The 25,072-nt window shown below is 39.0% G+C and overlaps 2 protein-coding genes across 4 annotated transcripts in view; one reads left to right on the plus strand and one right to left on the minus strand.

Moving 5' to 3' along the window:
- LOC106081149 (uncharacterized) overlaps window positions 1–25,072 on the minus strand; it is a 76,332-nt gene that overhangs the window by 51,185 nt on the left and 75 nt on the right. The window contains exons 1-2 of one of the 3 annotated variants that reach the window (XM_013242926.2): window positions 24,722–25,068; window positions 24,067–24,379 (exon numbers count right to left, since the gene is read on the minus strand). The gene's annotated coding sequence lies outside the window, so the exon portion shown is untranslated. Of the gene's footprint in view, window positions 1–24,066; window positions 24,675–24,721; window positions 25,069–25,072 lie in introns of those variants that run through there. The other 2 variants (XM_013242927.2, XM_013242929.2) reach the window with 2 other exon arrangements.
- The window catches only part of LOC106081150 (dynein regulatory complex subunit 3), a 73,935-nt gene continuing 72,905 nt past the window's right edge, over window positions 24,043–25,072 (plus strand). The window contains exon 1 of the mRNA XM_013242932.2: window positions 24,043–24,152. The gene's annotated coding sequence lies outside the window, so the exon portion shown is untranslated. The remainder of the gene's footprint in view (window positions 24,153–25,072) is intronic.

Below are 25,072 nucleotides of genomic sequence, written 5' to 3' on the forward strand. Positions count from 1 at the left end.
TTAAATCTTTCTCTACAGTCCTTATTTTATGTTAATTATCCCAAAAGATTTATAGACGATATTGTTTTTATAGTGTACACCACATTGTGGTTCAGGGTATAATAACTTCATGCATTTGTTTCTAACACACTGAAGAAAGCGAGCTAGATACATGTGTGGGTCGGCCATCCGGTTGGACTGGGCTCAAGGTGTGCGCCAGCGGGAAAGGATGGAACACAAAAAGTACTTCGACAACAGCAGCTAGTGAAGCATGTAAGGAGTAATCGTCCACATCGCAAGTGTCCAATGACCTGAGGAAGAGTAGTTCCATGGCTTCAAAATCTAACGAATGTTGAGAGGATGAACTCCTGGCGGAATCAGAAGACGAGGCTAACGCAACAGTGGAGGAAGTTCTGAATCCTGAATATGGTCAAGTTCCTACCGATAATTTTCCACCATTGAGGTCCTCCTGATGGCAGGGGGATTTGACGTTGTTTTTATCCAGGAACCATGGGTGTGTTAAGAAATGGTTCGTGGACTTAGAATTCCGGGATTTAAACTACTCAAGGGTACGGGGAATGGGAGACACAGAGCCTGTATTTTTGCAAAGAGTAGTCGAAATGTTTTTCTTCTTCTTAGTAGTAGCCAGCCTTAAAATAAACAAGTCTCATTACTGGCTGGCTTCCCTATATATGGCACACGATTCAGAGATGCCGCCTTCACGTCTTAAGTTGCTGTTTGAAGCCGCTTCTGCGAGCCTCATTGTAGGAAGTGATGCTAATGTACATCACCAGATATGGAGAAGTTTAGATATCAACGAAATAGTTATCGAATATATCAAAAGTAGCAATCTGGGATAGACCGACCTTTATTACCAGGAACAAGCAAGACACTACGTTTGTATCGTGAGATATAAGCGCAAGTGTTGGATGACCACATCTTCTCTGATCATAGTTATATTGGCTTCAGCCTTAGGGAAAATACTGCAGAAATGGTCTTCGGATAAATAAAGATAGGCGGATTTCAATAAATTTCGGCAACTGCGGGCGATACAGACATTATGGTCAAGCGGATCGCGAAGGCCCTGAATGACTCGCTTGTGTCAGCATGTCCTAGTGCCAAGCCAAGGGGCAAACAGCGACCGCCATGGTGGACCCCAGAGCTGTTGATCTAAGGAAGGACTGAAGAAAACTCTTCAACAGAGCGAAACCCACAAGAGCACCGCACCATTGGGACATCTATAAGACTAAGCTAAGACAATATAAGGGCGAGATAAGAAAGGCTCAGAACAAATCGTGGGTAGAATTCTGCAGCTCCGTGGAGGATGCATCTGAGGCTTCTAGGCTTATGAAGATTCTGTCAGGGAATGTATGGATAATGTCTAGTGAGGAAACACTAGGACTACTCGTTGATAAAAATTTCCCGGGAAATTCTCTAACTGACAACGTGTCGCCAGAAGTGGTTGTTGAATTACAAGCTGTGTCTGATAGACTGGTTCCTTGGCTTAGGGAGATATTCTCTGCTTGCATCAACATGTCATATATAACTGTGGGATGGAGGGCACAAAGGTCATTTTCATACCTATTAGTCTGTCATCCTTTATGCTGAAGGCTCTTGAGAGGTTGATAGAAACATATCTCAGGGCAAAGATCCCAGGAGATCGCCTGCCGCGGCAGCAGCATTAAAGGCAAATCTACTGAAACAGCCCTTAACTACCGAGTCGGCTACAAAGAGGGTTCTCTCGCTGACAAGGAATATACAATGGTAGCATTTCTTGACATTGAAGGTGCTTTTAATAATGTAAAACCGTCGTCAATCATAAAGGAGTTAGAGTTTCTAGGCATCGATTCTACTGTAAGGAAGTTTATCACTAACTTACTTACTGAATGATGCATTACCGCAGGCTTGGGATCTGTGGATCTAAAAAGATAGGTCAGCAGAGGAACACCTCACACAATTGTTATTATCTCTGGAAGAGAAAGGTGTAAAATTGGTTGCGTATGCTGATGACGTAGCTAATGCGGTTAGGGGAAAGTCTCCCTGCACTCTAAAAGATATACTTCAGGATGCTCTACGTGCAACAGCGAAGTGGGCTACCAAAAGTGGATTAGGTGTAAATCCGCGTACAACAGAAGTAATAGTTTTCAGCAGAAGATACAAGTTCCACTGTAGGCAACCTGTCTTCATGGAAGGAGAGAATGTTCCATTTGCAGAAAACGCAAAATACCTGGGTGTTTTCCTGGACAGGAAATTGAACTTCAAATCCAACATTTTGGAAAGTGCAAGAAAGGCCACTCTTGCCCTATACACCTGCAAGAGAGCCATTGGCAAAATTTGGGGATTTAGACCGCGCGTCATGTATTGCGTATATACTGCAGTTGTCAGACCTATAATGCTATATGGTATTGACATTGTGACTGGACAAATTGCTGCGACCTCTGCTGTGAGGCTAAAGGAGCTTTCTCTTTGTTCATGTGGCAGCTACGTACCTTGATGCAATGCCTGATACTCTAGGCAGAAAAAAGTACTGTACCACTATTTCTGACAAAAGCGATTGGAACTACGATACCCATGGTAATTGAAGTTAAATAGATTTCTGTACGGATGATTCCAAACTAGACGACCAGGTGGGCTTTGGGTGTACTCTAAAGATCTAGAAATGGTCACATCGAAAAAGTTAACCGACCACTGCTGAGTGTATCATGCGGAGATACTTGGAGCAAAACAGTCAAATAAGGAAATCCATCAAGATACATCGCAACTTGTAATATATATTCCGATTTTGCACGTTTGTCAAGGGGTCTTATACAAATCACTGTTACAAATTTCAGCTGAATCGGGTATAAGTAAAGCCTAAATGAATGAGCTAAAGAAGTTCTATTCAGAGATCGGTCTTTATCGCAAAGAAGTTCGGAATAAATAACCATTGCAGGCTTATGTAAAACATCTGTCGTTAGAATTGCCATGCTATGTTTGTCACAAATTAGTATGGCCACCCACATAAATCCTCTATTGTGAATGGCAAGATAAAATTAAAACCAATTATTCAATAAATTGTGTGCATATATCGAAATACATTTTGTTTGACTTCTATTCCCACACATGTTTCGCAAATTTTATTTATTAATTTTACAAATTTTTCCATTTTTTTCCTCGTATTGTTTTGACAGGTTTGGCGTTAGCACGTCATGGCAAACAAACGGATTGCACTGGAAACTTTTCTTGCATTATTTTTGCTCTTCACGGCTTGTACTGAAGTGAAAGACAGCAATTATTTTCAACCTAGTTAGATTTAAGAAGGCAACATCATAAGCCCAGCTGATAAAATATTCCAATTTCAGAGTTGTATCCAAATTCACTCATATGCCAAATGGTATGATAAGATTTTTTTTCAATATTTTGTTTATTTTTTAAGCATTCTTAGTGCATTAATTTATAATTTACATGTTTTTAATCACAGGTCTCTTAATGTTTTGGCTGCTGCACGTGGCAATGCAAATAAAACATAAGTGTACATAAATTTGACGGAATAGGGGGAATTTCTATCCCCATTCCCACTTGGTTGTATCGCTGATTTCGTTGTTGTTGGGCTTATGACTTTACCTTCTTAAATCTACCTAGTTTCCAACAAACCAAGCAACAGCCCGTAACTCTCTAATATCCAGCATACTCGAACACTAAACTTAGAGTATGGATGTACCCTTTGTCGAATGTGTTTGAGTTGCTCATGTATGCGACAAATAAAAATGTATTCAGAATCTATCCATGAATTTTAATTTGTAAGTATGTTCCCAATTGGAATTGGAAAAAAAGGACCATGATTTGCGGATCTGCACCTGGAATGTCCGCACCCTTTATAGAGAAGGTGCAGTATTCGCGCTGGCGGATGTATTAGAGAAGTATTGTACTAGGCAGATATTACCGCCTTACAGGAAGTGCGATGGACTGGGAATGGCGTCACTGCAACACCAAACGGTGACGATCTATACTATCTATACTATCTGGGAGATTTTAATGCGAAGATAGGGAAGGAAGACATTTTTGGTCCAACAATCGGAAAGTTTAGCCTCCACGAGAAAACGTCCAGTAATGGGTTGAGGCTGACAGATTTCGCTGCGGCAAAAACATGGTAGTTTGTTGCACCAGATTTCAGCATAAAAATATTCACAAAGCCACATGGCTGTCACCCGATCAAAACACGAGTAACCAAATTGATTACGTTGTGATAGATGGGAGGCATTCATCCAGCGTGTTAGATGTACGATCGATCCGTGGAGCGAATATAGATTCGGATCATTACCTTGTTGCAGCAAAGGTTCGCACCTGTTTGCACATGGCAAGGAAAGTACGATCTGACACTGCACTGAAGTTGGACATTGAAAAGCTACAAACACAACAAATGGCAGCGGCATACTCCACTCGACTGACCCAACTGCTTGATGACAGCACTCCTTGTTCCGATGATATAATGGCGCAGTGGCAAACTATTGCCCACTCCATGGAAAATGGCCGCGAAATTCGTACTTGGATACCGGAAGCCTCCTCCAAGAAACCCACGGTACGACCAAGAGTTTCAAGATGCTACTGAAGCCAAGAATGCATCATATAGAGCAACCATGCAATTAGCAGCAACGCGCCAGATGAAGGAGAGGTATCGGGAGAAAAAGAGAGAGGAGAAACGTCTATTCCGCAGGAAGAAAAAGGAAATGGAAAGACGTGCGTGTGAGCGAATTGAGATGTACAGGAGTCAGAATGAAGTCCAGAAATTCTACCAAAGAATTAAACATCAAACCGATGGTAACTGACACAGATAACATGCTGAGGATATGGAAAGAACATTTTACCCAAATGCTAGCGTCCGATGTTGGCGGCGAAGAGGATACCGCAGAACCAATCCCTGATGATCGTATAAAATGTTTACCTCCTAGTCAGAATGAGGTCCAAGTAGCAGTGACCCGACTAAAGAAAAACAAGCCAGCAGGAACCGACGGGTTACCCGCTGAACTATTTAAGACCGGACGCGACAGGCTGATAAGGCGTATGCATCAGCTTATCTGCGCAATCTGGCTAGAAGAACGCATACCCGATGATTGGAACCTCAGCATGCTATGTCCCGTACACAAGAAAGGAGACAAAATGGAATGTGCCAACTACAGAGGAATAAATCTCCTCCCCATCGCATACAAGATACTCTCGAGCGTACTGTGTGAAAGATTAAAACCTAAAGTCAATGAGATAATTGGGCCCTATCAATGCGGCTTTAGACCTGGTAAATCCACCGTAGACCAGATATTCGCACTGCGCCAAATCCTGCAAGAGACCCGAGAAGGACAAATCAACACCTACTTTGTTGACTACAAAGCCGCCTTCGATACTCCTTTACGTTCAAAGGTATTTCAAGCCATATCTGAGTTTGGTATCCCTCCAAAATTAATAAGACTTTGCAGGATGACACTTGCTGATACGCGTTCCTCAGTAAGAATAAGAAAGAATCTCTCCGAACCATTTAATACCAAACGAGGTTTCAGACAAGGAGACAGCCTATCGTGAGATCTCTTTAATATCCTGTTGGAGAAGATTATACGAGATGCAGATGTGAATAGATATGGCACACTAATCACAAGAGAGCACATGCTATTCGCCTATGCCGACGACATCGATGTCATAGGTCGGTCACCGGAAGTAGTAACTGCAGCCTTTGAAAGAATTGAAAGAGAGTCAGTGAAAATGGGTCTGGCAGTAAATGGAGATAAGACGAAATGGATGGTTTCAACTCCCAAAAAGCCTTGCACAACCGAGCAAAATGAAGAAAGATGGGAACCATAACTTTGAGACAGTCAGTAAATTTATCTACCTCGGCGCCGCCGTAACCGAAACGAATGACACCAGTTTTGAGATTAAGCGAAGAATAATACTGGCAAACAGATACTACTTTGGACTAAGTAAACAGTTTAGAAACAAGGCCACCTCTCGACAGGCGAAGATTACACTATACAAGACACTCATACTACCCGTGCTGTTATATGGTTCTGAAGCATGGGTACTTGTGAAAGCAGGTGAGGCAGTGATTAGAGTATTTGAGAGAAAGATTATTCGCAAAATATAGGGACCAGTTTGCGTTAACGGAGAATATAGGAGACGTATGAACCACGAGCTGTATGAGCTTTACGACGACGATAACATAGTTACACGCATCAAAATACAACGACTGCGTTGGCTAGGTCATGTTGTCAGAATGGATGAAGAAGCTTCAGCAAAGAAGTCTTTTGACGGCACGCAAACCGGGAAGACACCTCGACACTTGGTGTCAGAGATTTTGGAATGAGTGCAGAAGATCGAGGCGCTTGGAACGCAATTCTAGGTTCGGCTGGTGGAAAAAATATTTTGTCATAGCCAATTAAAGTAAAAGTCTTTCATATACCGATAAAGTTTTTTGAAACATCCGTTTAAACGTTTGGAATGAGTACACATTGTCTTTCCCTGCTCTCAACTACAAGTACCAAGGCACCCACACCTTTAGGAGGAGCTGCCAACATGCTACGGTCTGATGTCACCCCCCACAGTTGTTGGGTCTTTGGAGTCCATTCTGAGCCTACTCCAAGGTGTAGGTATTTTAAAAAGCGAAATGAAAACATGTCCGCGCCACACAACGGTTACTTCAACTTAATAAAAGAAGTTAGTAAATAGAATATTTACAAATAATCTGCATCGAGTTTGGCAATAGTTTACGCGTGACAGTAAATTGAGTAGTGCATTAAGTGAACCAACTTCAATTGGTGAGTTGAGAGGCGAAAGAGGCTTTCTGGTCCAAGAAGATGGGATAGTAAATGGGCAAACTATAGCTATAGTTATACAAATCGGACAGTATGTAAAAATAATATCTACACGCAAAACAAATTAAATCGTTTGAAATATCTTTGCTGCAAACGAATCCATTTTATTTGAGAAGGCCTATTTCTACACTTTGAACGTTAGTCGTACATTTGCAACCTTTTGATCCAAAAGTTACTTCGTTTATGGAAAAACTTTATGGAACTTCGTCTGTGGTATAGAATGACTCTTTTATGGTAAAATTAAAAAATTCTTTTAATCCTAAAATGTTTGTTTATCTCTTGCGTAAAATTTTTTGCTCTGATTATACCACAAGGAATACAACACCGTTACTAGGATGGTCCAGGGTTTTATAACACAGTGAATCTGTTTGTAACACCCAAAAGAAAGAGAGATAGACCCATTGAAAAGTAAACAGAGTGTATCAGAGAAGTATACGGATCGCCGCTCTGTCCATGTTGGTTTGTGCACAAGGCTTAAATCACAATATTCATCCGATCATTTTTATACCCTCCACCATAGGATAGGGGTATACTAATTTCGTCATTCCGTTTGTAACTACTCGAAATATTCGTCTGAGACCCCATAAAGTATATATTCTTCATCGTCGTGAAATTTTATGTCGATCTAGCCATGTCCGTCCGTCTGTCCGTCCGTCCGTCCATCCATCCGTCTGTCTGTCGAAAGCACGCTAACTTCCGAAGGAGTAAAGCTAGCCGCTTGAAATTTTGCACCAATACTTCTTATTAGTGTAGGTCGGTTGTTATTGTAAATGGGCCATATCGGTCCATGTTTTGATATAGCTGTCATATAAACCGATCTTGGGTCTTGACTTCTTGAGCCTCTAGAGTGCGCAATTCTTATCCGATCGGAATGAAATTTTGCACGACGTGTTTTGTTATGATATCCAATAACTGTGCCAAGTATGGTTCAAATCCGTCCATAACCTGATATAGCTGTCATATAAACCCATCTTGGGTCTTGACTTCTTGAGCCTCTAGAGGGCGCAATTCATATCCGATTTGAACGAATTTTGGCACGACGTGTTTTGTTATGATATCCAACAACTGTGCCAAGTATGGTCCAAATCGGTCCATAACCTGATATAGCTGCCATATAAACCGATCTTGGGTCTTGACTTCTTGAGCCTCTAGAGTGCGCAGTTCTTATATGATTGGAATGAAATTTTGCACGACGTGTTTTGTTATGATATCCAACAGCTGTGCCAAGTATGGTTCAAATCGGTCTATAACCTGATATAGCAGCCCTATAAACCGTTCTTGGGTCTTGACTTCTTGAGCCTCTAGAGTGCGCAGTTCTTATCCGATTGGAATGAAATTTTGCACGACGTGTTTTGTTATAATATCCAACAATTGTGCCAAGTATGGTTCAAATCGGTTCATAACCTGATATAACTGTCATATAAACAGATATGGGGACTTGACTTCTTGAGCTTCAAGAGGGCGCCATTCCTATCCGACTTGGCTGAAATTTTGCATGACGTATTTTATTCTTACTTTCAACTACTGTGTCAAATGAGGTTCAAATCGGTTCATACCGATCTGGGATCTTGACTTCTTGAGCCTGTAAAGGTCGCAATTATTATCCGATTTGCCTGAAATTTTGTACGACGGATTCTCTCATGACCATCAACATACGTGTTTATTATGGTCTGAATCGGTCTATAGCCCGATACAGCTCCCATATAAATCGATCTCTCTATTTAACTTCTTGAGCCCCAAAGTGCGCAATTCGTGTCCGAATTGGCTGACATTTTACACAGGTCTCCAACATATAATTTAATTGTGGTCCAAACCGGACCATATCTTGATATCGCTCTAATAGCAGAGCAAATTTTTTCTTATATCCTTTTTTGCCTAAGAAGAGATGCCGGGAAAAGATTTCGACAAATGCGATCCATGGTGGAGGGTATATAAGATTCGGCCCGGCCGAACTTAGCACGCTTTTACTTCTTAAATATAAGACAGAAATTTGCTTGGCCTAGGGCTGAAGCCTCTTGAAACTAAAAGAAATCGGTTCAGATTTGGATATAGTTCTCATATACATAGATGTTCGTCTGATTTGGACAAGTATTTCAATAATTTGGTATTTGGCAAGATTTGCATAAATTTCACATATACATATATGCATCACAAAATGTATGTTCTTGCGGCGATCGGTTCTTTGGACCGGAGCGAGCTTGCTCACCTATAAGAGCTTGACGAGGATCGCCACCTTCACACACAAATGTGGCTACCACAACAACAGCAACATAATTTTTTCGACCAAAAGCCATCTACTATGGAATGACTTTAGGTCGAAATCCGTTTGTATTTACATTTAGCTCCAATATATACTATTTTGGTGAGATTTTTAGTCATAAATCAATATTGTGGTTCATTTTTAAACTATCCTTACGGAATGGGCATTCTCTTATGACTGTTGAATTCTCTTAATACTGTTAAATACTCTCGTATGACTGTTAAATACCCTAGAAAATGCTATTAGAACTAGTTCAAATTGGGAAAAAGCTCCCATACATGCATATGCTGCGCTTTTCTCTGTTTATACCATCTTTCTTTAGTTTTCTTATTGTACTTTTTTAACATGCTTAAAGTTTGCATTTGCTAAAATAAATCTATTTAGTCTGTCTGTTTTCGCTTTCTTATTTTGGTCTTAAAATCTTATTTAGATTCCATTACAAGATATTGTTGGATAAGTTGAATTTGATTAAGAAAAGTGAGATTTTACTTGTTTTCTATTGCGCTTGTGAATCAAGCCGTCTTTAGGACGCTGTTCAAATTCTAGTTGGGTTGATATTTAAGTTGTGCACGTGAGTCGTGAGTGTCACATGTGAGTCGCGTGATTCGTGAGTGAGATCCAAATCTAATCGCTTGATCGTGCGTGAGAGTTTTTGAACCAAAATTCTTCGTGCGTGAGCGTGAATCACGATTCACAACGCTAATCACTACTTACGAGAAAATAACGAACCACGACTTAAGGTTGGCATACTATTCTGTTTTCGGAAATGTTGGTAAAATTTTTAATTGTCTCGCAAGCGAAATTTGACAGCAATCGATATTTCAATATTTATTTCTTTATTTTTTATTTTTTTTTTTTTTTGGAAAAAAATTAAAAATTTACCATTTAAACCGATAAAACAAAGGAAAGCCATAATGGTTTTAAGGGTTGCTTATATATTTTATTAATTCCATTTTCCTCACAATAAAAATCGCGATTCAGATAGTCGCGATTCAGATGCTTTTAAGCAACACCACACATTTTGCCTTACTATTCAAAGTTATTGTAAGAAGTTTGCCCCTGTTCCTTAGTGGAATGTTCATGGGCAAAATTTGCAATTTGCAAAGTTATTTGCTGTGATATTCTTTGAATCGAAAGCTTTACACTTTCACAATAAACCAAACACTTTTAATTCGAAGTTTTTCTTTTATTGCAACTGTGACACGTTTCGCTTCAATATATCAAACGTTAGCCATGAACGAAGCATTATCGAACGAAACTAACTTTATTTATAACTTTGTTGTAAACCCTTTAGTAGCTTTGCCTATGGCAAAAGGAACTTTCGGTTTTTGTACAACCAAAAACTCTTTAGAGGAACAGACAATTGAAAACACAACATAAAATTCTAGGGCACATACATTGTTTGGTTAGGTGAGGTCGAAAAAAGGATGCGGATACTAATCCGCTCCATGCCACTATGGACATACACCTAAGTCAGTAATCGGCTTGTTGTGTGCATCAGCTTTCCCACATGGGCTACACATGCTATCACTCGCCGCACCGATTTTACATAAGTGAGCTCGTAGTCCTATGTATCCCGTTACGACACAAAAAGCTGTTCTGACCTCCTTCTTTCTTCCTTACAGTTGTTGTTGTTGTAGCAGTTTATTGTGTACTATCTTTCGTCTGCTTGATTCTGTTGAGTGTCAAGACCCAGGAACTCCGCGACTAAGATGGGGTGCGTCCACAGGGATCTGGGTCTGAGTCGAGTGGGTCTGGCCGGGCAGTTAAACAGGTGACGTGTATCGTGCGGTCCCTGGTTACAATCGGGACATACATCTTGCACGTCGGCATCAATCCTAGCTCTGTGGGAATTGAGGCGGCTGCATCTGCCGGAACGTAATTGAGCCAGAACCACTCTGATTTGCCGGGGGAGGTCGATTTCTTCGGGTGCAATGGGTGGCGGTCGTTCTCCAAGGACTACATTCACCCGGTAGCCAATTAACGCGTCTGCTACCGTGTCTGCATGAATGTTGTTCAGACCCGCTTGATATGCCGCTTGATCTAGAGGTTCTCTCTTGTAGCGCTGGACCTCACGCTCTAGATCGTGTAGATCAACCTTAAGGCTTCTGGGCGGTGGGTATCTATCCACAAGATGATGATTTGGATGATTTCTGCGATAACAGCCCAAAAGGTATTGCTTAGACAGCATGTAGTTATGTCTTCGCACTGGTAGAATCTTTGTCTCCTGATGGAGGTGGTCCACATGAGAACTAAGGAGACAGCCCGTCGCAGTTCGGAGGGCGGCATTCTGACAGATTTGAATATAATTTCACTGCGTGTCACAAAGTTGACGTGACCACACTGGCGCTGCATAACTTACCACAGACCGGCCAATTGCTTTGTACGTGGTCAACAAGGTTTCTTTGTCTGCACCCCAAGTGCTGCCAGCGAGTGACTTGAGGACCTTGTTTCTACTTTTGACTTTATTGCAGATTGCTGTGGCATGTGGGGAGAAAGTGTAGGAGCTGTCAAATATGACGCCAAGTATTTTGGGACACTTGATGGTCGGAATCATTTCTCCATCGACCATCACAGTCAGCTCAGAATTCACCTCACGCGTATTTGTAGTGAACAGTGTGGCTGAAGATTTGGTGGCGGATATCTTCAGATTTCTTGCAGCGAAATATGAGGCAAGCTCGTTTAGGTAGACGTTCAACCTATCGCAGATGTCATCAATGGGTGGGGGCCTGATGCCATGATCGTACATTCGTCCGCATATGATACGATCTCTATGCCGTCTGGAGGAGGTGGGATGGAGGATATGTAGAGGTTAAACAGAGCCGGAGATATCACCCCACCTTGGGGAACTCCCTGTTTCACTCTACGGTGTTTTGACTTCTTATCCCTAAATTCCACAAATGACTGGCGGCCACACAGATAATTCGCGACCCAACGTTTCAAGCCTGGCTGGAGGGACGTGTTGGCGATGTCCTCAAATAATTTGGCATGGCTGACCGTGTCGAATGCCTTCGATAGGTCCAGTGCCACGAGGACCGTCCTATCACATGGCCTGGGTTGATTGAAGCCACGGCAAATGTGTGTGGTGATGGCATGCAAAGCTGTTGTTGTGCTGTGCAGTCTCCGAAATCCGTGTTGATGCTCGGCTCGGCTTCCTTACAGTAATAGCCTCGTCCTCTCACGATCCGTATCACCTCATAGGATTTTCGCCGTCCTACTGACTGTTTCGCTGTTCCACAGTGTTACATGCGCATTCGTGGCCCACGCCCTTAGCTCGAACTGCGTTGAACCGAAAGGCTTGCGGTTAACCAAGATTATTGACGGCAGATCTCTGGTCATGGGTTCTCAATGTAGACCCCCAGGCCCGCTCTATCCCCTAGCAATGTTCCATCCGTGTAACTTATCTTCCAGACGGCAATACTAGGGTTCCGTCAGTCCAAGCCTGTGCAGCTGGCAGCAGTGCCTCGCACTCGACCACAAGTATCGTCTCAGATATACTATCGGAAACCTCTTTCCTCCCTTCCAGGTTTCCTATCGTTGCTACGATTTTCTTTAATAACTATCTCATATTTATATTCGAAAATCCCAAGTGAGAATGTTTACCATCCATGTATTTTTATTTGTTTAATGCCCACCACTATAGAATGAGGAGTCTATTTATCTATTTTTTCGTTTGTAATACCACGATATATTGATCTTCTACCCATATAAATGATATATATTCTTAATCGTTTGAACATTGTGTATCGATCTAGTCAAGTCCGACCGTCCGCCCATTTGTCTGCGTAAATCGAACGAATAAAGACATCCGCTTGAAAATTTTACACATATGTATACTTCTACACGTAAAAAAAATTACGTTTAGGACATTTTTACTGTAACTGTGAATGTTTCGCTTCAACATATCAAACGTAGCTTTATTTAACGTAACTAACTTTGTTTATTGTAAACCCTTTAGCAGCTGCTCCTATTGAAAAGGACCAAAAACTCTTTTAACCGAAGCAACAATTATTCTCTTGTGTCTCTCCTACTAGAGAGAAAGGCTGAGTGTTTGAGCGTATAGAAAAGAGAGGGGCAAAAGTATTTACACTATTGCACATTACTGTGTATGTACACAAAAAAATAACCCCTAGCCAATGGGCTTGTACATTATAGTAGTTGTGTGCTCGTCATTGGTATAGACACATTCTCACATAAAATAGTTTCCTTTCTTTTTTTGACTGAGCGAAAAGCAGTCAGTATGTTGAGCAGCTCGGTCGAGTGTGAATGGTAAACTAGGAGAATGATAACATTTAAATGACAAATCATTCGAGCAACAGACAAATGGTTGCCGGGTACAAGAATTTCTAAGGCGCATTCATTGTTTAGTAATATTTAAGCAGTAAAGAAATATCCATCCCAACGTATTTTAATGTGCGAAAACAACAACCCCCATAATAATTTTTTATTCCATACAATCGGATATTGTCCGGCTGCAAACCTTAGGGTAATCTATTTCTATTACAAATTGTTGTTTTTTGCTTTGTAATAGCATTTGACTGGATTTCACTCGATTGCGTTTGGAACCATCCTAACTCGTCGGTAGGATTTGACAAAAAGGTATGTCTTCTAGGTTTAAACTATGCTCTTAAGAGTATTTTCATTTGTAGCTCAGCAAAAAGAGAAAAAATTACTATACTCCATATGTTTCTACCAAATGAAGACATCCAACTACTACAAACAAACACACTTGCCCAACGCCAATTACCATAAGAGTAAGATTTTAATGTAAGCATATTTGCATCCTACAACTTTTTATACCCTCCACCATAGGATGGGTGTATACTATTTTCGTCATTATGTTTGTAACTTCTCGAAATATTCGTCTAAGACCCCATAAAGTATATATACTAGTAGTATATAAGTCGAAGGAGTAAAGCTAGCCGCTTGAAATTTTGCACAAATACTTCTTATTAGTGTAGGTCGGTTGGGATTGTAAATGGGCTATATCGGTCCACGTTTTAATATAGCTGCCATATAAACCAATCTGGGATCTTGACTTCTTGAGTCGCTAGAGGACACAATTCTTATCCGATTTGGCTGAAATTTTACATGAAATGATTTGTAATAACTTCCAACAACTGTGCTGTGTATGGTTGAAATCGATGCATAACCTGATATAGCTGTCATATAAACCTATCTGGGGTCTTGGCTTCTTGAGCGTCTAGAGTGCGCAATTCCTATCCGATTTGTCTGAAATTTTGCACGACGTGTTTTGTTATGACTTCCAACAACTGTGCTGTGTATGGTTCAAATCGGTCCATAACCTGATATAGCTGCCACATAAACCGATCTGGGGTCTTGACTTCTTGAGCCACTAGAGGAAGCAATTATTGTCCGATTTGGCTGAAATTTTGCATGAAGTGTTTTGTTATGGCTTCCAACAACTGTCTTAAGAATGGTTCAAATCGGTCCATAGCCTGATATAGCTGCCATATAAACCGATCTGGGGTCTTGACTTCTTTTGCCACTAGAGGGCGCAATTATTATCCGATTTAGCTGGAATTTTGCATGACATGTTTTATTGTAACTTTCAACAACTGTGCTAAGAATAGTTCAAATCGGTCCATAACCTGATATAACTGCCATATAAACCGATCTGGGATCTCGACTTTTTGAGCCTCTTAAGGGCGCAAGTATTATCCGTTTTGGCTGAAATTTTACACAATGACTTCTACTATGGTCTCCAATATTCAGTTGAATTATGGTACGAAATGAACCATAACTTGATATTGTTCCAATAACATAGCAATTATTTTCTTTTATCCTTTGTTTGCCTAAAAAGAGATACCGTTGCAAGAGCTCGACAAATGCGATCCATGGTGGAGGGTATATAAGATTCGGCCCGGCCGAACTTAGCACGCTTTAATTTGTTTTAATTTTATTTATAGCGTAACAAATGCAGCAGAACATAATACAAACCCAAATTTATACGGAAATTAAATGTTTTTAATATAATTGTGTGTCACAACATCGAAATAAATAAAAATAAACTCTGAAAGAGTTTGAATTGCCGACTGAGTTCTGCTTATGACGTTCAATTATAAATAAATTAAAACTACTTGAAATCCCGAATAACATGTTCAAGAACAAAATGAATTTTCAAGGTAAAAAACCTTTATATTTGTCACAAAATTCTTAAAAGTTTGTATCGCAAAAAACATGTACTTTCATCGTAAACATAGTCCAAGGTTTTTCATAAAAAAAAGTTTACTTGTCGAATATTTCATTAATGTGAAACGAACTCGTTTTTTTGCGTGTAATTAATGTAGATTGTAAAGGTGTAATTGCCATATGAACCGATCTCTCCTGCCCAGCTACCGTAGGTCCATAAAATCCTCATTGAGCCCCTTAAATTTATTTATCCAAATTTTTGCCAAATGTTCCTGACTAAAATTTTTTAGGTTACTTTTTAGTATTAAGAGCGCACAACAATCCGATTACTAGTTTAGATGTATGTCCAGAGTGCCCCAAGGCGGATTAATATCCGCACACTCTTTTCAAGCTAACCTAAATGTTTGCAAGATTTAGCTGAAATATGGTATCTAAGGCCTCCAGCACTAACACCAAATATACCGGTGTCCCGTTTTGACTTTTTGGGGCATTTTAGTTGGCTAAAAATTGATACGTCAAATACATTAACTGCTTTCCACACTCACACCTAATGTTGCTGATATAGACCCATAGAAACTGAGCAAGTTTTCGCTTATTGATCCTCCACACGAATCAATTTTATCAGAATTAGTTGAAATTTGGTACGTGCAGTCCTTATGAACTGAGTCCAGCAAAATCCACGGTGGGGGGTACTCAAGATACGGCTCGACAGGAAGTTCAGTTTTGATTTATTATATAAACGTATGTTGAGGGGTCATGAATGTAAGTAAATGTGTTTGCTACAAAATTTCAACTTAACACATGTCCTTGATTGGCAATTAACATAACCGAAAGGTAAATATGACCGGCAGTAATTCGTTGCCCCCAATAATAACTCCATCATTAGTTAGTCCAATAAATGGAGCATTAAGGTCAACAGGTAAATGGTTAATAGTTTCATTAAATATGCGCAGAAGGTCAGTGTCAGTGTCGTTGTCGTTGTAATGTTGAAACATTTAGAGGCATCGGATATTTCTATCCTTGGGCCCGTAGATGTAAATTTGGTTTCAAAAAGAATTAATCATATGTGAGACCCAGAATTATAATTAAATTTTTATTTTTAAAGAAGATAACATACTACATAGAAAGCTGAAAAGAAGGAAAGAATTGTTGTGGGTTGGGTCGAAGATAGCTTGGTGTCTTGTTGACTTAGTGTCAATTTTCTTCTGGAATATACTTTGTAAAGTTTTGAATGTATATGGCTTTTGTGAATACAAAAAAGGAACATTTTAACCATTTTCGTTTTATAAACCTGTTTGAATTTTTTGTGAATACGGCTGATATAAACTATAGTATACATACAAGAATCGTTTTTGTGATTCAAAATAGCAGATTGCCAGAACAGTAGTTATTTCTCCTAAAAATGGAAATAACTGAAGCGTTAAGAAGAAACATGAAACTATGGTTTTGGCATCAGCTAAAATACTAATAACCAGGGACGTATCCAGGGAGGGGGGCCCACGGGCCCGAACCCATCCCGAAATTAATGTGTCTATAGAAAAAAATTAAGTTAAATTTATTTTAAACACAAAATTTTAGTAAAACTTTATATTTATAATATTTTACAGAGAGAAAATTTTGATCAGACCAGGACCAACCAAATTTTATTTTCTTAAGTTCGAGATTTTAATGAAATTTTTTTCTAAACATAATTAAATGGATTTTTCCTTTAACAAATTTTTTCTAAACAGAAAATTTCAGCGTAATATTTTTATTTTACGCGTAATTTCATTTAAATTTTTCCTAAAGACAATATTTTTCTAAAAATTACATTTTAATGTTTTTTTCTAAAGACTTTATTTCAGTAATAAATTCTCTAAAGAGGTATTATTAATTTATAATGCCAAATTTCAATGAAATATATTGCGCCTGATCAATGTATTTTGCGGACAATACAATTTTAATTTTTTTATGCTTTTCTGTCCCAAATAAAAACAAAATGAAATATAACAAAATAAAATACAAAATGAAAGATTTTCTATGTAAAGAAAAAACTCGAAAGAAATTTTTTGTAAGTGCAAAATTTCAATGAAATATGTATGTTTAAAGGCAAAATGTTGCTCAGGCCCGGGCATCCTCGAAATTATTTTTTCTAAAAGAAAGATTTTGATAAATTTCAATAACATCTTTTCAAATGCAAACATTTTCCTAAAATATTTTCTATTAACAATTTTTAATAAATATTTTTAAAGGCAAAAATTTAACCCATTACACTTGACCCTCGATTCATAATTTAGAACGTTTATGTTGACGCAGTTACTTTTTTAATTCCTTTTGCGACAATTTTTTTAAGAATATTTAAAAAGAAAAAAAATTGTAAACATTTTTGAAAAAATAAAAAATCTTCTTTTTATTTCCTAAGCCACAATAAACACATATTTTATAACCATTTAGCGAAAAAATGTGGATTTAATAAAATTGGGATAAAAAAGCACCTGCTGACCTATCGCCAAAAATTTATTTTTTTAATGCAACAAACCATCAAATGCAACAAGACACTAAAATGGATTCCAGAAATCTCACTCCAAGAGTTTTGAGATTTTTTTTTTGATATATTTGAATGAAAACAAGTAAAAGCGTGCTAAGTTCGGCCGGGCCGAATCTTTTATACCCTCCACCATGGATAGCATTTATCGAGCTCTTGCAACGGCATCTCTTTTTAGGCAAACAAAGGATAAAAGAAAAGACTTGCTATGTTATTGGAACAATATCAAGTTATGGTTCATTTCGGACCATAAATCAAACTGAATATTGGAGACCATAGTAGAATTCATTGTGTAAAATTTCAGCCAAATCTAGTAAGAATTGCGCACTTTAGGGGCTGAAGAAGTAATATAGGGAGATCGGTTTATTGAGGAGCTGTATTAGGCTATAAACCGATTCATGCCATATTCGACACGTATGTTATAGGTCATGAGAGATGTCGTTGTACAAAATTTCAGCCAAATCGGATAATACTTGCGCCCTTAAGAGGCTCAAGAAGTCAAGATCCCAGATCGGTTTATAGGGCAGCTATATCAGGTTATGGACCGACTTGAACTATTCTTAGCACAGTTGTTGAAAGTTAAAACAAAACACAATAATTGCGTCCTCTAGTGACTCAAGAAGTCAAGACCCCAGATCGGTTTATGTGCCATCTATATCAGGTTATGGACCGATTTGAACTATTCTTAAGACAGTTGTTGGAAGTCATAACAAAACACGTCGTGCAAATTTTCAGCCAAATCGGATAGGAATTGCGCACTGTAAACGCTCAGGAAGTCAAGACCCCAGATAGGTTTATATGACAGCTATATCATGTTATGGACCGATTTCAACCATACTCAGCACAGTTATGTGAAGTCATTATAAAACATCTCATGCAAAATTTCAGCCAAATCGAATAAGTATTGTGCCCTCTAGCGGCTCAAGAAGTCAAGATCCCAGATCGGTTTATATGGCAGCTATATTAAAACGTGGACCGATATAGCCCATTTGCAATCTTAACCGACCTACAATAATAAGAAGTGTTTGTGCAAAATTTTAAGCTGCTAGCTTTACTCCTTCGAAAGTTAGCGTGAGAGACAGACGGACGGGCATGGCTAGTTCGACTTAAAATGTAATGACGATCAAGAATATATATACTTTATGGGGTCTTAGGCGAATATTTCGAGGAGTTACAAACAGAATGACGAAATTAGTACACCCCCATCCTTTGGTGGAGGGTAAAAAAATTGCCAAATTTCGCCCAAAAAAATTACCTTATATCACAGTCATTATACTCTACACCACATTTGTTTGTAACACCCATTGATATATCGATCGACTCAGAATTACTTTCTGATTCGATTTAGCTATGTCCGTCTGTCTGTCTGTCCGTCCGTCTGTCTGTCCTTGTTAATTTGTGTACAAACTACAGGTCGCAATTTTCATCCGATCGTTTTCAAATTTGGTATGGGCATGTTTTTCGGGCCAGAGACGAAGCCTATTGAAACTGGAAAAAATCGGTCCAGACTTGGATATAGCTTCCATATATATGTTCGTCCGAATTGCAGTAATAATGCAATAAAATAGTCATTTGTTAATCGATTCTCTCGAAATTCGGCAGGAAAGATTTTCTTATAAAAGTTATTATTATAGAAATCGGTTCAGATTTGGATATAGCTCCCATATATTTGTTCTTCCGATTTGCTGTAATACGGGAACTGATACGGGGATTTTACTAATCTATCTGGATACACCTGCCGAGGTGTATTATAGGGTGGGTGCAGGGTATTATAAAGTCGGCAACGCCCGACTTTTGCCTTTCCTTACTGGCTTTCAAATTAAACTATTTTTTCCTTGGAATTTCACATTACAGTATTAAAGGCAATTGATAGGGAGCTCTTAGTGAGTTAGGATCGAAATCTATCAGTCAATAGCAAGCAGCATTGATTCTAGTAGAAATTTATTAGTTCTGGATGCTTTGACCAACGAGTTGGACACAGTGAAATATTTTTTAAAAAATTTTAAAATTTACATTTTGAACTATTGATTTTCTTCCAAAAAAATGTTTTTACTATAAAAAGATTACAATGAAGAGATCTTAACACCCACCGTAAGTTGTCGCTAGGTCATTTGACATTAATTATTTATTGATTTCATCTACAGAGTAAAAATTAGTGGGCAAAGAAAGAAAAAGGTTTACAGCTGCAATAACGTGGAAATCTCTTCGTATTTCTGATTTCTAGTTTTGCCACCTTTTCTTATTTTATCTCGAATAAATTAGGAAAGCTTTAGGACTTATAAAGACATGATGAAAATTACAACCATATACGGCAAAAGTTGAATGCAATTTTTACCGGACATCTTTCCCAATTTTTGTTTGTTTCTCTTTCGAGACGAGCTTAATGATCGGAGATGCAAATGAAAAAGGAAAGCCAAAGATAGCAACACACATCAACCACTATGGGACGCGTTTCGTCTTTGGTTAGAAGATTTCTCAACCATATTAGGTGTGATGGCTTCAAGGGCCGTGCGTTGGTATATTGTATTTGAATACGATTCGAAAACGCATCTATGATACAATTACCACATTAACCAAGCTCGACAACCCTGCTTATTAGCTGTACTTTTTCCAATGCATTTATTTTTGTGTAATGGCAGATATTCTGTCTGTGGTAAATTACACTTCTTCCGTACCACACATGATTTTATTCATCTGTTGGAAGTTGTATTGATGGCTTCGAACGCTAAGACAACGGCAACGGCTCTCGCTGTTGCTCCGTGTGCCCGTGTTCGAATCCTGGCCGGGCTCTGCCGAACCTTTCATCCTTCAAGTTTTTTGCCTGTTAGGGCGAGATCATTAAATTTTACAATTTTTGTTTGTTTCTCAATGACACCTTTTCCTTCAAAATCGGATTTTCGTTCGGAGGACAACAAGATGGATTAATGAAGGTGGTCTCACGCGAACAGCTGACGGTATTAAAATGTCCATTTTGACGGCCACCGTAGCGCAAAGGTTAGCATGTCCGCCAACGACGCCTGCTCTCATTGGCTAGAACAGACGTCTCAGTCATTGTGTCCGTCATGACAGGTCACTGTCAAATCGGAAAAAATGCTGACAGGCTTTAGGTTACCAGCAACGACTTTTGCAGAATCTGTGAGGACATCGAAGAAGAATAGACTATAGAACACCTTCTGTGTGTGTGTCCCGCACTAGCAGTTAGAAGGAGTTCCACTTTTTTCATATCCGAAATGAGTGAAACAAGTAATTAAACATTTTTAGAAAGCTTTTCACAAGACCTTATATGGCCCATACAAAATAAATTCGAAATAGAGCTATTATATCCACAAAATTGGCCGGATGTGGGCTGCCTGAGGCTCAACTGACCAAATTGGTGTTTTTGATTTTTTTTTCAGAATCCAAATGCATTCTAAAATGTTTACACAGCCCGCGTACAAAATTATTTTTATAACACTATTCAACAAGACTTTAGGTGAGGACTTTATCTTCACAGTTAAAGTCTTTTTAATAACAGTTATATACGAGACTTTAACTTTCTGTATAAGTCGTTTAGCCAAGACAAGAGCGAGACTTTAACTCGAGGACTTTATCTTCACTCCCTTCCCTAACAATCCCTTCGTAAATGGAGCAGCAGACATTTTCAGCAAGCAACTGGCTTTTTAGCAAGCAGCGTGCTGGTCTGAAATTGCAACATTTTGCTTTCACAGCAAAACTCATGCTGTAATAGCAGCAAAATTAGCTACTTACAGTTAACAGGCAGTGTCTGCTATTATCAGCTGACTTTTTTCTATGAGTGTAAAATACACTGTTGTCTTGTCCCAATTTCAACGATATTTTTTATTAATTTTAGACTTTTATTGTTAATAACAAACCGCAATGTAAACCCACCGAGGTTAAAGAATTTACCGCTCGAAAAAGTTTTAATTTTATTGCATGTTATTGGAATGATTCTATTTACTAAGTAAGGTGTCGCCAAAATGGTAAAAATGCTGTTCCGTATATGCAATATCCCATTATCTTAAATTTTCGAAAATACGAAATGGGACATACATATATGGCCCATTCGTCTCCAATAATCAACTAATAATCAAATAGAATCAAGCAAATACTTACAGCTGTTACAACGCAAATATAGGCCGACCTAAACCATATTTGGGTCAGATGTCGGAAGGCCTAAAACTATTCACTGTTTAAAATTTCAACGAAATCGAAATAAAAATAAAACATTAATCGGGTTTAGACTCCTTATCGGGATATTGGTCTATATGACAGATATATCTTAATATAGTCCGATCTGAACCATATTTAGGTAAGATGTCGGAAGGCCTAAAACTCTCATTGTTTCAAATTTCAGAGAAATCGGACAAAAAATAAAGCTTTTATGGGCTTCAGAATCTTTATCGGGAGATCGGTCTATATAGCAGATATATCCAAATATAAGCCGATCTAAACCATATTTAGGTAAAATGTCGGGGAGCCTAAAACTACTCACTGTTTAAAATTTCAGCGAAATCGGATAAAAAACAAGTAAAAAGGCGTTAAGTTCGGCCGGGCCGAACTTTGGATACCCACCACCTCGGCTATATATGTAAACCACCTTTCGTCAAAATCCGGTGCAAAACTCATAACTTATGTCCCATAGCAGAAATATGTGGAGGGGCTTAACTTAACTCTTTGCCCCAAATTTCGGCAACATCGGACAATAAATGCACTTTTTATGGCCCCAAAACCTAAAACCCCAGCTATATCCAAATCTGGACCGATCAGTGCGATAATGCAGAAGTATGTCAAGGGGCTTAACTTAACTCACTGTCCCAAACTTCGGCGACATCGGACAATAAATGCGTGTTTTATGGGCCTAAGACCCCAAATCGGAGGATCGGTCTATATGGCAGCTATATCCAAATCTGGACCGATCTGATCCAAATTCACAGAGGACGTCGGAGGGCCTAAAACAACGCACTGTCCCAAATTTCAGCAAAATCGGATAATAAATGTAGCTTTTATGAGCATATAACCCTAAATCGGAGGATCGGTCTATATGGCAGCTATATCCAAATGTGAACCGATCTGAGCCAAATTGACGAAAGACGTTGTAGGGCCTAACACAATTCACTGTCTCAAATCATAGCAAAATCGGCTAATAAATGTGGCTTTTATGGGCTTAAGACCCTAAATTTGAGGATCGGTCTATATGGCAGCTATATCCAAATCTGAGCCATATTGACGGAGGATGTCGAATGGCCTAACACAACTCACTGTCCCAAATTTCAGCAAAATCGGATAATAAATGTGGCTTTTATGGGCCTAAGACCCCAAATCGGAGGATCGGTCTATATGGCATCGGTCAAAATCTAGACCGATCTGAGCCAAATTGACGGAGGATATCAAAGGGCTTAACACAACTCACTGTCCCAAATTTCAGCAAAATCGGATAATAAATGTGGCTTTTATGGGCCTAAGACCCTAAATCGGAGGATCGGTCTATATGGCAGCTATATCCAAATCTAGACCGATCTGGGCCAAATTGACGGAGGATGTCGAAGGGCCTAACACAACTCACTGTCCCAAATTTCAGCAAAATCGGATAATAAATGTGGCTTTTGTGGGCCTTAGACCCTAAATCGGCGCATCGGTCTATATGGGGGCTATATCAATATATAGTCCGACATAGCCCATCTTCGAACTTAACCTGCTTATGGACAAGAAAAGAATCTGTGCAAAATTTCAGCTTAATATCTCTATTTTTAAAGACTGTAGCGTGATTTCAACAGACAGACGGACAGACGGACGGACATGTCTAGATCGTCTTAGATTTTTACGCTGATCAAGAATATATATACTTTATAGGGTCGGAAATGGATATTTCGATGTGTTGCAAACGGAATGACTAAATGAATATACCCCCATCCTTCGGTGGTGGGTATAATAAAGCATTTATGGGCTTCAGACCCTTTGTCGGCAAATCGGTCTATATAGCAGCTATATCCAATTTGACCGATTAACCAGCGCGCATCAAAAAGACGTATCTGTGCCAAATGTTAGCTCAATATCTCAATTTTGAAGGCTGTAGAGTGATTACAACAGACGGACGGACAGGGACACGGACATCGTTATATCGTATTAGAATTTTACGACGATCCGAAATATGTATACTTTGTAGGGTCGGAAATTGATAATTCGAAGTGTTGCAAACGGAATGACTAAATGAATATACCTCCTTTCCTATGGTGGTGGGTATAAAAATTGTGTAGAATATTTCGTAAAGAAGACATGTTTAACAACAACTACAAATATATAATTTAAGTATTTCTCACCATAGAAGGATGCAATTTCGCCAAATCGTTTAGTTTGAGCTTCTTTTAATTGGCAGGCTGCTCTCAATTTCATTAGATTTTACAAAGTAAGTATAGTATACATATTTAAATAAAAGCATAAAAATTGCCAAATGACTCTACAACCGAAAATGTTCATCGAAATAAATCTTTAATAAGAAACCATCTTACACATACACTTGCACAATACACTAGTCATTCACTTATAAAAAATCATAAAATTTTCAGAATCGAACCAATTTCATTTTGTATGTCACCATTCACACTTATCGGGCACTCTTTCGTATGAAACAGCCTTTAATAAATTATGGTCATTAAATTTAACTAAGAAACCCGACGACAAAATGGACACCGCAGAAGCCGAAAAAGTCTCGAACGTCCGTCCCACCACAGTAGTTGGTGAATTGCTCTATTGATTCACCTACAATTGGCACAAGAATAACGCTTTTCGCACTAACCCCCGAAAAATGTGGAGAAAGAGGGGAAATGGGTTGATTTTTTCTTCTTTCATTTTGTTTTATGTGCCTTTTCTTTCAGAAAATATTAATTAATAATGCCCAATCCGCTCAATAGAATCTAGATATGTATAATTTTTTCGTTTAACTTGCAATATTTTGAGTTTTTCAATGTAATTTACGATTATAAAATTTTTCATTTCATTTGGGCACTTATTTTAATGAAATCCGACTCTTTTATCAAGAAGAGCTACGTACAACACCGATACCACAACAACCAAAACCGTTACTAGCACCAGTAAAAACGTTGCCAAGACTTTTTGGACGGATCTAGCCATTAGTAAGCCCTTCCTTCCCTCAATTCACACATACACACACCGCCTCACGCACAACCGAACTTGAAAGCGTCCTGCCTCAATCACATTAACACAAACTGGAAGAAACGACAGAAGCGAAAAGATGGACGAACGTAGCAACCCCGTTTGGAATGCAGGACCGCGAAGGGGAAAGCATCGACGAACTATTAAAAAAAA

This window comes from Stomoxys calcitrans, chromosome 3 (genome assembly GCF_963082655.1).
Source record: "Stomoxys calcitrans chromosome 3, idStoCalc2.1, whole genome shotgun sequence".
NCBI lineage: Eukaryota > Metazoa > Arthropoda > Insecta > Diptera > Muscidae > Stomoxys > Stomoxys calcitrans.